The sequence below is a fragment of the Pongo abelii genome, chromosome 13 (genome assembly GCF_028885655.2).
Source record: "Pongo abelii isolate AG06213 chromosome 13, NHGRI_mPonAbe1-v2.0_pri, whole genome shotgun sequence".
NCBI classification, from domain to species: Eukaryota; Metazoa; Chordata; class Mammalia; order Primates; family Hominidae; genus Pongo; species Pongo abelii.
Window position 1 is genome coordinate 43865376 of NC_071998.2, and position 17055 is coordinate 43882430.

The window sequence follows — 17055 nt, forward strand, 5'->3', positions numbered from 1 at the left end:
TTAATTCTCTCTCCTAGTCTCTTACAAATTAGCAGATGAAGAGAATGGAGTAGTGGTAATGTCTATGAGCAGTGGGTAATGACTAACAGAAGTTTATCCAGTTGGATAAATGTCTAGTGGATTGCTGCTGGGGTCAGTGTTAGTTCTGGTCTTAATTAACATCTTCATTAATAGTGTGGGAGAGGGAATAAACAATAGCTAATGATATTTGCAGATGGTAGTAAATTTAGAGGTGTTGCTACTACCAGTGAGAGCAGCAAGAGCCATGGGGATATCAGAGATGTGAACAAGAAGTGATTATAATGATGTTTGTTCTGGAAAAGGCAGAATGAAATGTTTATGGGGAAAACAACAGGGGAAATTGGGAAATGATAAAAGAATCAACTATCGCCATTCTTTGTAACCTGGGTGTGCATTTAGCAAACGCGGCAGCTAATAGCCTTACAACTTCTGTTGCACATACTGGGATGCTGTCCTGAACAACAATAATAATCACAGCAACAACAATAATAGTAATAATAGCCAACATTTTTGAGTGCTTACAATAGGTGAGACAGGGTTCCAAGTGATTTACATGGAAGCAATCTTTGTCCCTAAAATCATGATTCAGTTCTTCTAGGCTTTTTACATTTTCTGACAGGATACTTGCTACAGATCTCCAATTTCTAGATTTGAACAAACCTGTGAGTTTTAGGGGAAACAAGAAGTTTAAAATGGGATGGCCAGGTAAAGTGGAGAATGTGGTGTGTCCTCTTTTCCCAGGCTCATGAGCAGAATGTTTCCATCTTTGATTTTTCCTGTCCCCAACCTGCCTACCATCTTTTCTCTATTTAGGCAATTGCTGGGTTAACATGATTGGTGACAGTAGATGGAAAACTATTGCAAAGGTTCAGAAAGAAAGGAAAGAAGGGAGGGGATCCAAGGGGGGAAGGAGGGGCAGGAGAAAGGAGGAGAGGGAGATGGATAGATAGATGGATGGATGAAGGAAAAAAGTAATAACATAAAAGAAAGGGAAAGAAACAAGAATGAGGGAAAGAGGGAAGAAAGGAAGGAAGAAAAGAAGAGAAAACCCTAATGTATTACTGTGTGTCTACCACATGTCACACGGTAGCTGAGGTGATGAGCTAGGTATATTTCACATGTTTTCTGGTTTAATCTTTGCTGATCTACTTCCCACAATGACTCTCTCCAGTATTCATTATTAGCCTTCACTTCTGCAGATAAAATAAAGGGAAGCTCAGATGTTAGGTCACTAGCTATGAACACACAGCTGATAGGTTGCAAAGAGGTTCAAACTCCAGTTGTTCTACTCCTAAGCTCATTTCCTTTCCAACCACAAATACGTATTTTCTTTTCTTTTTTTTTTTTTTTGGAGACAGAGTCTCACTCTGTCACCCAGGCTGGAGTGCAGTGGCGCGATCTCGGCTCACTGCAACCTCCGCCTCCCGGATTCACGCCATTCTGCCTCAGCCTCCCGAGTAGTTGAGACTACAGGCGCCCGCCACCACGCCCGGCTAATTTTTTGTATTTTTAGTAGAGATGGGGTTTCACCGTGTTAAGCAGGATGGTCTCGATCTCCTGACCTCGTGATCTGCCCACCTCGGCCTCCCAAAGTGCTGGGATTACAGGCGTGAGCCACTGCGCCCGGCTACATATTTTCTTTTCTTTCAATTTAGCCCTGCCTGAGTTAATGGCAACATACAGCTACACACATAGAACCAGAAGGTAAAAATATTAAGAAAAGAATCAACACTGAGGAACAGAGGGTCAAAGGGAAAGTGGCCAGTACATGCATTTACTGCCCAGTCTAATGTAATTGAATTATTTATAATTACATTTTGAAATTACAAAAAATAGAATTCATAAACAAGAAAGGTTTCAAGACAATGGAACCCATAATAATATGGATTTGACCTTGAGGGAATTTGGCAGACAGCATCAGTGTCTGAAACAAAAGTAAACTGAAAAGAAAAACAGTTGAATGTATAAAAGCCAAGACTCTTCTTGGGAAATGTGGAGCCCGAGGCCAGATGGATGCCAGAGGTCTTCAAAATGACATCAAAGGAGCTTTAGGAAGTTGGAAACGTGTGGTCTGGGCATGTGTCCCCCGCCACCCCAGTGGGGCTCCAAATGCCAACTCAGGGTTAGAAGATGAGAACTGAAATTTTAAAGTGAGGAGATGTGCACTTCCGAGTATACACATAAAATGTCTAATTCAAAGAATATAGAGTAAACACCAATGCAATAATGACCCCAAGTCAAGAAATATAACATTGCCAGGTCCCCACCCCATCACCTCCCTCTCCTGAGAGGTAACCATTATTATGATTTTTTCTCACCATCATTTCCTTGCTTTTACTTTTTTTATTTTGATTTCAGCACTTTCGTATGCCTGTTTTTGAACTTTACATAAATAAAATCATACTGCATGTATCCTTTTATGACTTGCTTCTTTCTTTCAACCATGTGTTGTATATAAATAAATACAATGCATTTATCCATTTTATGGTTGAGGGAACTTTTGGTTGTTTCTCCTCTGGAGCATTTATGAACTATTCTACTGAGAACTTCTTGTATATGTTACCTTCTGCACATGTGCAGGAGTCTCCCTAGGGTAGGGGCCAGAAAACTATCACCCACAAGCCAAATAGAACCTGTTAACTGCTCTTATATGGGTTGAGAGCTACGAATGGTTTCTACATTCTGAAATGGTTGGAAGAACAAAAACAAAGAAGAATAATATCCCATGACATGTAAAAATTTTATGAAATTCAAATTTCAGTATCCATATATAAAGTTTTATGGAAACACAGCCAGGCTCATTGTTTATATATTGTCTGTGGCCCCTTTTGTGTAACATTGGCAGAGTTGAGTAGTTGCAACGGAGACTGTATGACCTGCAAAACCTAAAATCTGGGCATTATGGCTACAAAATGCCCAGTTTAAACTGAAAAATTCAGCAGCGCCTCTTACTTAAATAAAAAGGGAAAAAAGCAATAAATAAATAAATAAATAAAGTGTTTCAATGTGGTGACTGCAGAGCATTAAACCAAGCACAGGAGCTTTCTAAGCACAGGCTCTGGGCCAATGCACAGGTCCATGCCCATGAAGCTGGTCCTGCTTAAAATATCTAGTCCTTTACAGAAGAGGCTTATGGACCGCAGCTTCAGAGCATATCTCTAGAAGTAAGATTATAAGCATCTTAGAAAAAGTGAGTTGCTATATGCAAAACACCAAGCAATGCCTGGTTACTTGTAAGCATTACCATAAATAGGTGGCTCTCTTCCTTCCCACTTTCCACCTGGGTTTCCCCAGGCCCATGAGGTCAGTCTGTAGAGTCTTTTTCCAAAAAGGTCAGGTGCTCAGCTGGTGGTCAGTTACCATAATAGCTGATGATAATTTGGTTAAATACCACCACAATCCCACTCCCTTCGTGGCTCATACATTTATAAAAACATATCTTTGAATAAAAATGACTTTTAGGCCAAAGGGAATAAAGGAATTAAAATCCACAGGTGCTAATTGCAGCTCCATGTTGTAACATGGTCTGAGCAGATTCAAGGTTTCTTGGAGAAAACTTGTTAAAAACAAGACAAAATACCAGAAGAGTTCATCCAAAGATAATATTGAAGGTGCAAATCTGGAGAACTAACACTACCTGATTTCAAGACTTCTTATAACAACACAATAGTAACTAAGACAGTGTGGAATTGACATGGATAAAGACAAATAAATCAATGAAACAGAATAGAAAAACAGAAATAGATCCACATGTATGTGGACAACTGACTTTGGACAAAGGTATGAACTCAATTCAGTGGGGGAAAAAGTCTTTTCAATAGATGGTGTTGGAACAATTAAATATTCATATAAAAATAATGAATTTTGATTCATACCTTGCACTAAATACAAAGTTTAACTGAAAATGGATTATAGATCTCAATATAAAACATAAAACTATAAAATTTCCAAAAGAAAACAGAGGGAAAAATCTTTCATGATGTTTGATTAAGCAAAATGTCTTAGATATGAAGCCAAAAGCTCAATCCACAATTTTGACTTCATCGAACTTCTAAAATTCTGCTCTTCTAAAGAACCTGTTAAAAGACTGAAAAGCAAAACCACAGTGTGGGAGAAAATACTGTAAATCAAACACCTAATAAAGGCTTTGTATTCACAGTATACAAAAAACTTAAAAATTCAGTAAGAAAACAACCCAATTTTTTAAATGGGTAAAAAATTTTGAATACATATTTTACCAGAGAAGATATAGAAATGGCAAGTAAGCACATAAAAAGATGTTCAACACTATTAGTTATTAAGGAGACAAATACTACGGTGTTAATGGGATGCACTACATACTTACTAGAATGGCCAAAAATAAAAACGGCTTGATCATACTAAGTGCTGGTGAGGATGTGGAGGAATGGGAGCTCTCATACATTGCTGGTGGAATTGTGAAGTGATACAGCCACTTTTGGAAAACGGTGTAGACATTTTCGTAAAAAGTTAAAGCAGACACCTGCCATATGCCCAGACATTCCATTGCTAGGTATTTACCCAACAGAATTGAAAGTATATGTCCATACAAAGACTTGTACATGAATGTTCATAGCAGCTATATTTGTAATAGCCAAAAATTGGAAAAAACCTAATTGCCCATCAACAGGTGACAGATAAATTGTGTTATACAATACAATGGAGTACTAATCAGTAATAAAAAGAAATGAACTATTGTTACAACAACATGGATGAATATCAAAATAATTATGCTGAAAGAAAGAAGCCAGATGAAAAAGAGTACATACTGTTTGATTCCATTTACATAAAATGTTATAAAATGCAAATTAAGCTATAATGATAGAAAGCAGATCAGTGGTTGTAAGGGAGGGAGAAAAGGACAGAGGGATCACCAAGAGGCATATAAACATTTTTAGAGGTAATAGAAATGTTGCCTATCTTGATGGTGGTAATGGTTTCATGGGTGTATATGGATGTCAAAACTTATCAATTAGTACGCTTTAAACATGTGCAGTTTATTGTATGGCAGTTACACCTGAATAAACATGTTTGTTTGTTTTTTTTAAATATTGCAACATTAAAAGAGTGGAATTGTAAGCCTCAAAGTAGGAAGAGAAATCTGCAACAGATATCAACTGGCAAAGGGCTCATATGTAGAGTATACAAAGAACTCCTACAAATCACCAAGAAAAAGATAGAAGAGTGCAAATAAAAATGGGAAAAATATTTGAACAGATATTTCAGAGAGGATATCCGAAAGGTTAATAAGCAGATGAAAAGAGGCTCAGCCTCAACAGCCATTTGAAAAATGCAAATTAAAACCACATGGAAATATTACTACATGTTGGAATACAGTCTTGATGAAGATGTGAAACAATTAAAACTGATATACTGCTGGTGGGAGTATAAATTACTACATCCACTTTGGAAATCCATTTGGCATTGTCTACTAAAATTTACCACAGGCATACTTCATAACCGAGAAATTCTACTCATAGGCTTATACCCCAAAAGAATGCATAGTATGTGTAACAGAAAACATGTAGACAATGTTCATATCTCCATTATTTATATTGGCCTCAAACTGGAAACAACCCAAGGTTTGTTGGGTATAGAATAGATAAACTGTGTTGTATGCATAAAATAGAATTCCATACTGCAATGTGGAAAAAACAAAACAAAACACTGTTACCTGCAATAGCAGAGAGGAATGTCACATGAAAGGCTGAACAAAATAATTCAGACATAACAGTAAATATTGTATGCTTTTTCTTATGTAAAGTTCAAAACCAGGCAGTACAAGTTTGTATTGTTAGAAATCAGTACAGTGGTTGTCTTTGGGAAGAATATTAGGGCTAGTAATTTGCTGAGATTGGGAGACGGTTTCTGCATTGCCAATAATTTTTCATTTCTTAATATGTACGGTGGTGACATGGAAAATACATTTAGCTATACACTCATGATGTATACTTTCCTAGATACACATTATATAGAAGGTTGTTCTTTTCGGTGTTATATAATATTCAATGGTATGACCACACAACAATTTCTTTTTTTAAAGCACAGGAAGAGAGACAAGGCAGTCACTTGGGTCTTACTTTTTAGGGATCCAAAGACTTAGGCCAAGGCTGCTAAAGTGACTCTTTTCTCTTCAGTGACTAAGTCTTGACCAGGCTTTAGTGTGGAGTAGTTGAACTATAAAGGTGCCCACGATATGCCTCCCCATTAGGGAGTTGTGGGGCCTAGAATGAGCCCTAAGGGAAGGAGGAGAGATTTTAACGATGGGTACAAGCCACTCTATTGAGTGGGAGGATGAGGAAAGAGGGGTGAAGAAAAAGTCTGCTTATAATTCATGGCTAAGAGCTAAGGCTCTAGAACCACATTTCCTAGGTTCAAATCCTGCCTCTGATACTTGCAAGCTATTGACCTTGGGTGATTTGTTTATTCTCTATGCACACAAATCTTCTCATCTGTAAAACAGAGACAAGATTACACCTGTAATATAGGATTATTAGGAGGATCAAATGAGTTAATGTGTTTCATAAGTGTTGTGAAAGTGAGCATAAGCCAGCTTGAAAGGGCATACATCTCTCAAAGCATTCAGGCTTGCAGGGTGCTGCCAAGGAGAGACCAAGGTGGTTCCAGATCAGCTGCCAAAGCTCTACAATAGCATTCCTTGGAGGCTGCTCTATCCTCTCTCCTCTCTAGATACCCCTGAATACCCCTGATTGACTCTAGGCTGTAGAAAGGCTTTGCACACTTCTCATTTCCTTCTTTTGATAAAAGCCGTCCTGCAAGACTTCTAGAATTATCAGACCACCCTTCCGACCTCATTGAACAGACTGGCAAGCTCATGGCCTCAGAACAACAGCACACAAGCTCTATGTTTCTGTTAGCTGTTGCCTCATTTTCCCCTCCCACTCCCCATCCGTCTCTCTCCTCCACACTAGAATATCACTGGTTTTGTTCATACTGTATCTCCTGGGCACAGCAGGCATTCACTTGTTGCCTTATAAGTGACGACGTCTTCTTCAATAGATGACTAACACTCTTTGTGTTGGTAGGTTCTGATATGTTCTCAATTCTTAGCATTTGGGCAGCATCATTCAATGCCTGTCACCAAAGCACCTTTTGGACACTGCTCCCGTCCTCACTGCTCCCGTCTCACCTTGAGCACAGGGCGTGGCACAGGGGAGATGCTCCATAAATATTTATGAACGTACAGTTGCTCAAGACGCTGTTAAATTTCTTACCTTTCTAGGAAAAACCTAAAAGTAACCTTGAGATAAAACTGCCCCCCAGAAACTTCAAACTACAACACAGTCTACTTTATATCCATCTCTCTTGGCATCAGGGAGCTAGGGAGATTCTTCTTGTGTTTTTGTTTTTTGTTTTGTTTTTGTTTTTGTTTTGATGGAGTCTCGCTCTATTGCCCAGGCTGGAGTGCAGTGGCGCGATCTCTGCTCACTGCAACCTCCGCCTCCCAGGTTCAAGGGATTCTCCTGCCTCAGCCTCCCAAATAGCTGGGATTACAGGCGCCCGCCACCACGCCCAGTTAGTTTTTGTATTTTTAGTAGAGACGGGGTTTCACCATGTTGGCCAGGCTGGTCTCTAACTCTTGACTTCAAGTGATCCACCCGCCTCGGCTTCCTAAAGTGCTGGCATTACAGGCGTGAGCCACCGTGCCTGGCTTCCTCTTGGTTTTTAAACTATAATTGCAAATAAATGCTATCACAGGCCTAGGGGCACTCAGAGAGGCTTGGAGTCTGGTCATTGTCGCAGACCATATCTATTCTTGTTTATCATCTCTCACCCTATTTGAAGAACGAGGACAAAGAAAAGTAATAATCGATATATAGATTCAGAAAATATTTATTGAGAAAGGACTATGTTTCAGAAACAGTCCTACATATTTTGACAAATGAAAAATTTTGATCCCCAAACAACCACACTGAAGCAGGCATGATTTTCGAAGGTAAGGGAACCGTGGTTAAGAATCATTACCTGCCTTGTTCAGAGTCACATAGCCTTTGCGTGGCTAAGTCAGGATTTGAACCCAAAAAGTCAATGCCTCCAGGTCCAAGTTGAAAGCCTATATTCCATTACTTTCAGAACATACTGGAGAATGAATATAACCTTTTTACATTGTCATGCCTCGTTTTCAACCCAAACTGGTTTACCCAGCTTGATAAGTTCTTTAATCCCCACAGGGTATTGAATGAATCCTGGCTATATCCAAAACTTAAATCTACACTCAAAGGAGGAAGATCTACCCTATTGATAATATTTAAAAGAATGTGCCTGGGGTTTAAAAGGCAATTTCAAAAGAAGAGTGATAAAAATGCTTTGAGGCATAGTGGAAAGCCTCCAAGGCAAGTCCTGTGACTGGGCCCCATTCATCTAGTAGTTTCATGTCCTTGTGCATAAACTATTAAGCTATGGCAACGGGCTTGGGAATTAGAATGACCTGGATCATGAATGCTCTGACCTTCAATTGGTTACTCAGTCTTTCCAAACCTCCAGTTCCTCGTCTTTAAAAGAGCTTAGATGAAATACAGTACTGAGCACAGGGCGGAAGCATAGTGAGACCTCAGTAAATAGTAATTATTATCACTTGTCTTGATAGTACTTTTAATCTAAAGTTAGGAGAAACCATTTCTCCAGGGAGGCCTTGCTTAATTAAAGTGCTGCCATTGGCCTAAATTGGTCACAGAAGAGAAGATCCGGCTTGTAGGTAGTCACTTAAAATGTCCCCCAAAAAGCTTGCATATCTAGACCTCGGGGCTGGACAGAGATCTGTCCAGAGGGGCTGGACTCCTATATATGAAGTAGAGAGCCCAAGCTGCCCAATTAACAGGGTGCTTTCATTAGAATAAGGGCCATTAAGATCACATCTATGAATGAGCCTGGAGCCTGATTGAATATGGACCTCTTCTTCGCCCACCAAGAGAGTTAACTGTAGACTCAACATGTACGTAATGTACGAGCTTCTCAATTATTCACCGTGTTGACTCTGTGGCACTCTATGTGTGTCCTCAGGTCTACCTCCATTTGGGAGCAAAACTGAGAGAGTGGTGTTCTGTCTAAAAAAACAAAGCACTGCAAGTACAAACTACACAGGATGCTTATGATGATAAAATGGCAGTGATTGTCATCAAATCCCATTTTCTAGGCAAATTTCTAAGAATTGTACAACAGACATGGATCATCATTCTTAGATGGTATACATTTGTTATTTTCATAGAATGGATTTATTAAAACACAGTTAAAAACTATTCAAAAAAACTTTTTGCAAAACTTTTCAAAATCTTAAAATCATTTTAAAAAAAATTCTTGGTTGCACCATGTGTTCCGATTTAGTGATTGGAAAATATGGTCTCTGTACAGAGGGAATCTTTATATTTTTTAGGATGTTGATGATCTACTAGGGTATTAGCACATGATCACATTTCTGTGAGGTATGTCAGATAAGAATATTATAAAGTATTTAACTTTTTAGTTAGGTTCTTCCTTTATCAATTAGAGCATATTTGATGTTATCCCCATAAAGTGATCATCCTCCCTCACTTGCATTCTGTTACTGGTTTTTGTTTGTTTGTTTCTTTGTTTTCTCTTTTGTTTTTTGAGACGGAGTCTCTCTCTGTTGCCCAGGCTGGAGTGCAGTGGTGTGATCTTGGCTCACTTCAACCTCTGCCTCCCGGGTTCAAGTGATTCTCCTGCCTCAGCTTCCCGAGTAGCTGAGACTACGGGCCTGTGCCACCACCCACACCCAGCTAATTTTTTGTATTTTTAGTAGAGACAGGGTTTCACCGTATTAGCCAGGATGGTCTTGGTCTCCTGACCTCGTGATCCGCCTGCCTCAGCCTCCCAAAGTGCTGGGATTACAGGCGTGAGCCACTGTGCCCGGCCTGTTACTGGGTTTTTAATAAGAGAAAGACAGCTGGGCGCGGTGGCTCACGCCTATAATCCCAGCACTTTGGGAGGCTGAGGTGGGCGTATCATGAGGTCAGGAGTTGGAGACCAGCCTGGCCAATATGGTGAAACTCCATCTCTACTAAAAATACAAAAATTGGTCAGGCATGGTGGTACGCACCTGTAGTCTCAGCTACTCGGGAGGCTGAGGCAGAAGAATTGCTTGAACAATTCTTCTCCGCTCGGGAGGCGGAGGTTGCAGTGAGCTGAGGTTGCGCCACTGCACTTCAGCCTGGGTGACAGAGTGAGACTCTGTCTTAAAAAAAAAAAAAAAAGAAAAGAAAAAGAGAAAGACGAGGAGTCACTGTGAGTGGGCCCAGGATTTGCAGGGGGGTCAGGTGTTTGGCATGTGGACATCAAATGTTAATTATGACCTGGAGCATAAAAGGTGATGAGTGGCTATCCTGGGACATTTCAGTCTATAAAAGAGCTTGTGGTCACAGTAGTTATGGTGAGGCTGCTCATATTGGCACACAGAAGCCCCTTCCCCACATGCTCTGAAAAAAACATTAATACAAAGAGCGCTTGTTTAGAGTCAGGAGGTGTCCTTTAGGATGCTGGCACTGCAACTGACTAGCTTAGCAGCCATAAGTAAGTCACTTTACCTCTCTGAACTTTGTTTTTCATCTATAAGAAGAGCATTTGATCTAGATCAAGAACTGTACACTTAGGGGTATAGAAAGCAAGTCAGAAATCTAAGTGAGGAAAGCAGGCCAGTATGATACAAGAAGGGGCAAAGGGGACTGTGGAGACCAAGACCCATCTAAAGGGGGCAGTTGCTACTCCACTCCAAACTCTTCGTGTTATGTGCAACACTTGCCCAAAAAGTCTCATCTTCCACTTTTTCAAAAAAAGCAAAATATCTAGATTTTTCAACAAAATATACCAAGTTTTAAATGTTAACAGTAAATATCAACATTACAAATTTAGGAGGGAAAAAACAAAAGTTGGTTCCAGTTTTGTTTCTTAATCTCTTATCTACAGGTCTCAAAAGTCTCTTTTAATTTTAACAACTTTACAATTCTGTGACCATTTGTCACTAATTTCACAATTTTGTGACCATTCACTAATATCAACAATGCAAACAGAAAATTAAGTGGAAAAATTATGAAATGAAATCATATTCATTTTAAGATTATAACTATGCAATCATATATATATATATATATATAAAACATATAAGCAGATACCAGATATATGCACATGAAACATATTTTTTAGGTGATGGGACTGTGGGTGGATATCTTTTTTATGTTGTTAATTGTTCATTTAAAGTATCTCTACTATTGTTCACATAACCAAAAAAAATTAAAGATAATGGTTAAAATATATATACATATTAAGGGCAGCTCAGGGCCCCATGCCATGGCTCACGCCTATAATCCTAGCACTTTGGGAGGCTGAGACAGGAAGATCGCTTGAGCCCAGGAGTTTGAGACCAGACTAGGCAACATGGTGACATCCCATCTCTACAAAAAAATATAAAAAATGAGCCAGGCATGGTGGTGCACACCTGTGGTGGCAGCTACTCAGGAGGCTGAGGTGGGAGGATCCCTTGGGTTTGGAGGTCAAGGATGTAGTGAGCCCTGATAGCACCATTGCACTCCAGGTTTGGTGACAGAGTAAGACCTTATCACAAAAGAAAAAAAGGCGGGGAGCAATTCAGAGGGTGCCAGATATGAAGAGAAAAAAGTAGAGGCAGTGACTTTAGGTATGTTCCTAAAACTTGTATTTCTCTTCTGACCTCCGTATTTGCTTGTCAATCATCCTCGAACAAAAAGTTGGTAAAAGAAAGCAGCATTGGTTGGGTGCTAGGTAAATTCTATGTGCCTGAATTTTTCCATCTACCACTGCTCCCTTCTCTCTTCTTCTGTTTACAAAAATATTTCTCACATCATGAACCATAGTGGTATGAAAATTTTCCCAACTTTGTTTGTTTGACTTTTGAATATATTATAGGAGGGTTTTGTTTTGGTTTGTTTTGTTTTAGTGGATGAAGTGGGATGAGAAGGGCAGCTGACTTATCATTCCTAATTACATTTTTCTTTGGTTTCTATATGAACACTATTTTCATTCTACAAGCCCACATCAGCTGCCTGCAAAGTGAGCAGAAAACCACAGGTTGTTATTTAGAGTTTATTTGAAGGTTTTCAAAACACCCCATGGGAAGGCTACTCTTTTCTAAACAAATTTGGAGGAAAATATTAGCACAACAGAATAGAAGGCCTTCATATCACGAATGCAGAGATCCTCAAAAACCTATCTATACTTGTATGGCAGCACCGAGCCCAAGGTCCAGACCCATGCTAAGCATGCAATGTGTGTTTGTAGTAGGAATGAATTCCTCCTCTACTCCCTGGGCTGCACCTACGATTTCTTACTTATGGAATATAGACACAAAATATAGTTATTGATCTTCTTTAAGTAAAAGGCAACTTGAAATGGTATCAACATGTTCTAGATATGCCAATAGGAATCTGTGACACTGGGGACATTTGGCCACAGGATTTGAATACAGGGGAATTAACATTGACTTTCTTTTGAACGTGGCCTCACTGAGCAAAAGGCAGGATGGTCTTTTGCCAGGACTATACTGAAGGATCAGTAGACTGTCTAGCGCTTTCGTGCATCCTGTTGCCTCACTAATTTCTGGATTGCCAGATGCCTCTGTTTTTTGAAAATGGTTAAAAAAAAATACCTTAGTAATTCTGTTGTTTCAGAAACCTTACATATGGCATAAAATATCCTGAAATTTTTTGCAGAAAACACTTGCTTTTTTATGCTCAATTTAATCACTATAGCTGAAATTGATTCCAATTTATTGTTTTCTTTTTAAGGGCATTTTGATGGTTGAAATTCTAAAGTTGCACAAAAGTATGAGTAAGCAAGATAGGAAGATTAATTGCTCATAGTATTTTTATAAGTCTTAAAAACATAAGTAGGCTAAGAAATCATTGATACTTCAAATTGATAATTCATAACAATTGCAATAAACATTATTTTTTGAAGCTAGAAGGCATCCTGGATTTACCACTGTTGAATCAGACAGCAGATTTTTCACACATTGAGTCATAACTACAGGCTTTTTTTTTTTTTTTTTTCTGTAAACCACTTTAACCTGCTCTTGAAAACCTCTGGTTGGTGGAGGGAATAAGTCTGAGTCTGTCTCTATTTAGCTTGTGAAATTTAACAAGGCCATAGCCTGGGGTTGGTAAGGCTATGAGCCATACCACCATCTCAGGTTTTTGATGACACCACAAACCACTTGAGATTTATTATGTTAGCAGATGTCATCAGATCTATGTGTGCACAGGTGCAGCATGTAGTTAGCGAAAGAAGGAACACTGCATGTGTATATTTATTTTTGTACCCATACTCTCAATGGTTAGAAAATGACCCAGTGTGCCTGTCCTGGGCAGTGTGGTGTTTCAACTCCACTGCAGATGCCTATCTTGTAATTTCTTGAAGTCTTTTCCACAAATATAATTCTTTATGATGGGCGACTATGTCTTGTAGGAATGATGTCGCATTTGTTTTTACCACCAATATCTAAAGAAGAGGCATAATGAATTACAGCTGAAGAGTGCTATAACCAATGAAAAATACAAATTATTACCATGACTTGTTATTTATGCCTGGGTTTTCCTCTTACAGGACGATACACTAGACATGCACTCTCCTCTCCTGAATAAAAGTAGTGCAGGGACAGCTCTCATCTATTGAAATCTGACAAAATGCCAACATTTGGCACTTTATAAATGTCCTACTTTAAGCCTCCCTATTTTTATATAATTAGGAAATATTTCAAACTATTGCCTGAGGCAATAAAAAATATGAATCTTTCCAAATTTATATTAAAAAATACAATATGCATTTTAAATTCTAAAAATAGCTATTCAATTGTTTTAAAAGAATGTGTTTATATGTTCATATTCAAAAATATGTATTTTTTAAATTCTAAAAATATTATTTTTCAATATCATCCAATTGTTTTAAAAGATGGTATACGTTTCATTTAGTATTGCATCCTAAATATGCCACTATCTTTATTACATACTTTAAATTTGCACAAATTCTGGTATAATAATGGACTAAATATAAAAATCTAATAAATCAGTGTGTACCCTTTAATAATATAAAAATCATAGAAATTAAAACACACTTTCTCTATTTTTGAGAAATAGAAAAGTAAGACAAAATAAACACCTTTGGGGTAATGACTGAAAATTACTGGTTTAGATGGGGTAGAGGAATTACTTCAATTATGATATAAAGCATTGTAATAATGCAGGCCTTTTAGAAATAATTATATGGTGATTATTCTCAAAGATAAATACACACAGATGTTGCTAGTACATTTTTTAAATTCTTAATTTGAAGAAAACATACAGAAACTGCATTACCAGTTAATTGGCTTTAGGAAGAACCAGAAAAATCTTAAGTGCAAGTGTACTTGTGAAGCTTCTGGTAAGTTCTATGGAATGAATTGTGCCTGCAACTTAAGGCAGAAAAAAATGACATTTAAAAACATTGGAATCACTCAGTTAGATGTGCCAGAGGCCCAAAATGCTTAACTAGTGTTGGACAGTGCTTATTTTTAAAAAATGAATGATTAGTTATAATTTATAACAAAAGATTAATATAAAAAGATACTGGACCTTAATTATATTCTTAGAAAGGCTTTCAACCAAGATAATTTTCATTTAAAAAGAAGCATCTATTTCAAAACACTTCTCAGTTTTTTGCATATTTATTTACATTGCAAAATATGAAAACCAGAAAAGCAGGCGACACTGTAGATTAAAAGACCATAACTATTTGCCAATTAAAAAATTTAGAAGCAACAACACGTTGAGGTAACTAAAAATTAGCAAGACCAATTTCTATAAGACATGCTTGAAAATCAGTCTCCCTATTTTATAAACCTTAGGTATCATCTAATGATAATATGTGTACATATTTGACCAACAGAAGAATGATGGATATAGGAGTAAGTATCATTATAAGCTTCACATGTCAAAAGAAACAAATGATATCCAAATAAAAAAAGATAATCTATGAAAGCCTGAACGTGACACACAATGGTACATTTTATGACTAAATAAAATGCTTAGATAGAAATTCTTTGACAGGTGATACAAACTCTGGATTCCTCCAGGTCATCATGAGAATGGAGGAAATACTTTTCTCTTTCTTTCCCTATTCCTTTTCCTAGTTTGTGTCTCAAAATATTTCCTAAACAAATCTAGATTCTCTCTATAATGTCCTTTCTCCTTTGCATGAAATGACATTGGGGTGGATTGGTAATTCTGCTGCGGACTTCAAATAATAACAGAGAAGACTTTCTGTTGCACACTTACATAAAAGTTTTAGTATTTGATAACACTGCCCATGTAAGTGTTACTTACATGTTACTTATTTCTATATCCATCATTCTTCTGGTCAAGTGTTATCTTCTCACTCTAAATAAATTTTTTATTTAGCTGCATAGAATCTTTATATTTTATATTTGTTTCCTTAGTACTAAATGTGATTTACTTGACCATGAAATTACTATTTGGAAATCCTAGAATGAAAACAGATCTGTTTGTTACCCACTTGAACTGAGTGGGGAGACTGAGTTATAGCTATACTCGCTGAGTGGTTAAAATAACTTGGAGCAAGATAAACATTAAAAATTAATTTTCCTTGGGAAGTTATAGCTGAGTGTGGAGGTAGATACATGTGTGTATCCCCTCCCTCCCAGTCATTCATTCCCCTTCTCCAAGCTGTATATGCTAATTTTTTTGGAGGGGAAATTGGGAACTGTTAAACTTGCAGTTAAACAAATTATTTTAAAGTTGGGCATTTTCTAAAGTCTAATTGGGTCAATCCCACTTTTAGTTTTGCACTTATTATCACTGAAAATAGCTATGTATATTATTCACACACAGCCAAACATATGTATGATGTGTATATATGCATAAGGGGAAAAAACTTTTTCTTTGGTAAGGAGGCCATGTCTTTTTTTAAAAAAAATACTGTGTGTTGTAGGAGGTATGAACCTGAACAATGTTGTTTAAGTTCTCTAGGACTTTGAGGGTAAACATAATTGAGATTAAAATACTGACGTGCTCACATTTAGTAGAGAGATAAGAATAATTCATCGGGAGCTATTCTAGTCTCACTGGTAATCACGTAATTCAACAGGGTTTTTAGAGAATACCTGAAGCTATCGTCGTCTGTTGTGCAATTGCATAATTAGTCAGGATCTCTGTAATAAAATCTTTTCTAAATGTATGTGGGTTACTACTAAGTAAATGTTAGGGCTAGTGTTATATTTTTACTTCTAATACTTGTATAACAATTTAACTGTTTAACATTATTTCCCCACATAACTACAGATACTACATGAAAAGAATTGCATTACTCAAAAACTAAGAAAAAAAAAATTCCCCTGCATATATTTAAGTTTCCAAAATGCTGATCAAAACTGCTTGCTTTATGAACATTAACTCACTATCCGATCTCCTCTAGAGTGTTTACTTCTGGGAACTCCGGGGTTGTATATCTCTTTGGTGTTGGTTGTTTCACCCACTTCTAAATTACTGATCTATTTTTTTGATATTCGCGTGACTACCTATCAATATAAGTCAAAGTGCGCTCTTTTTGGTCTTTTTGCTTTAATGATAACGCTGCGCAGCCAGGAACATTTCGGAAGTCCTCTTACACGGAAACAAACGTGGCCTGGCGAAGTTGAAGCCAGCAACGTGGCGGGAAGTGAGGAAGTAACAGCAATTCCTTACTCTTTATCATTATTGTTGTTTTAGAGTCTTTCCGCGGCGTTTTCGGCCGGGTTCCCGCTCCAGAAGGCCCGGGAGGGGCCCCTTGCCCGCGGCGCGCCGCAGACACACAGTCAGGAAGCACAAAGGCGCGGGGAGCCTGGGCAGCAGCCCCCGAGACGGTCACGCCCTCGCCGCTCTCCGGCCCCCCGCGGCCGCACAAAGACCAGACCCCCACCGCTACCCACGCACCCACCCACGCTCGAGAGGGGCGCCGCGCGGCGCAGGCCGCCACACCCAC

The 17055-nt window shown here is 38.3% G+C and overlaps 1 long non-coding RNA gene across 1 annotated transcript in view; it reads right to left on the reverse strand.

Annotated features, from left to right (window-relative positions):
• LOC129047839 (uncharacterized) overlaps positions 1-17055 on the reverse strand; it is a 45508-nt gene that overhangs the window by 19706 nt on the left and 8747 nt on the right. The window lies entirely within an intron of this gene.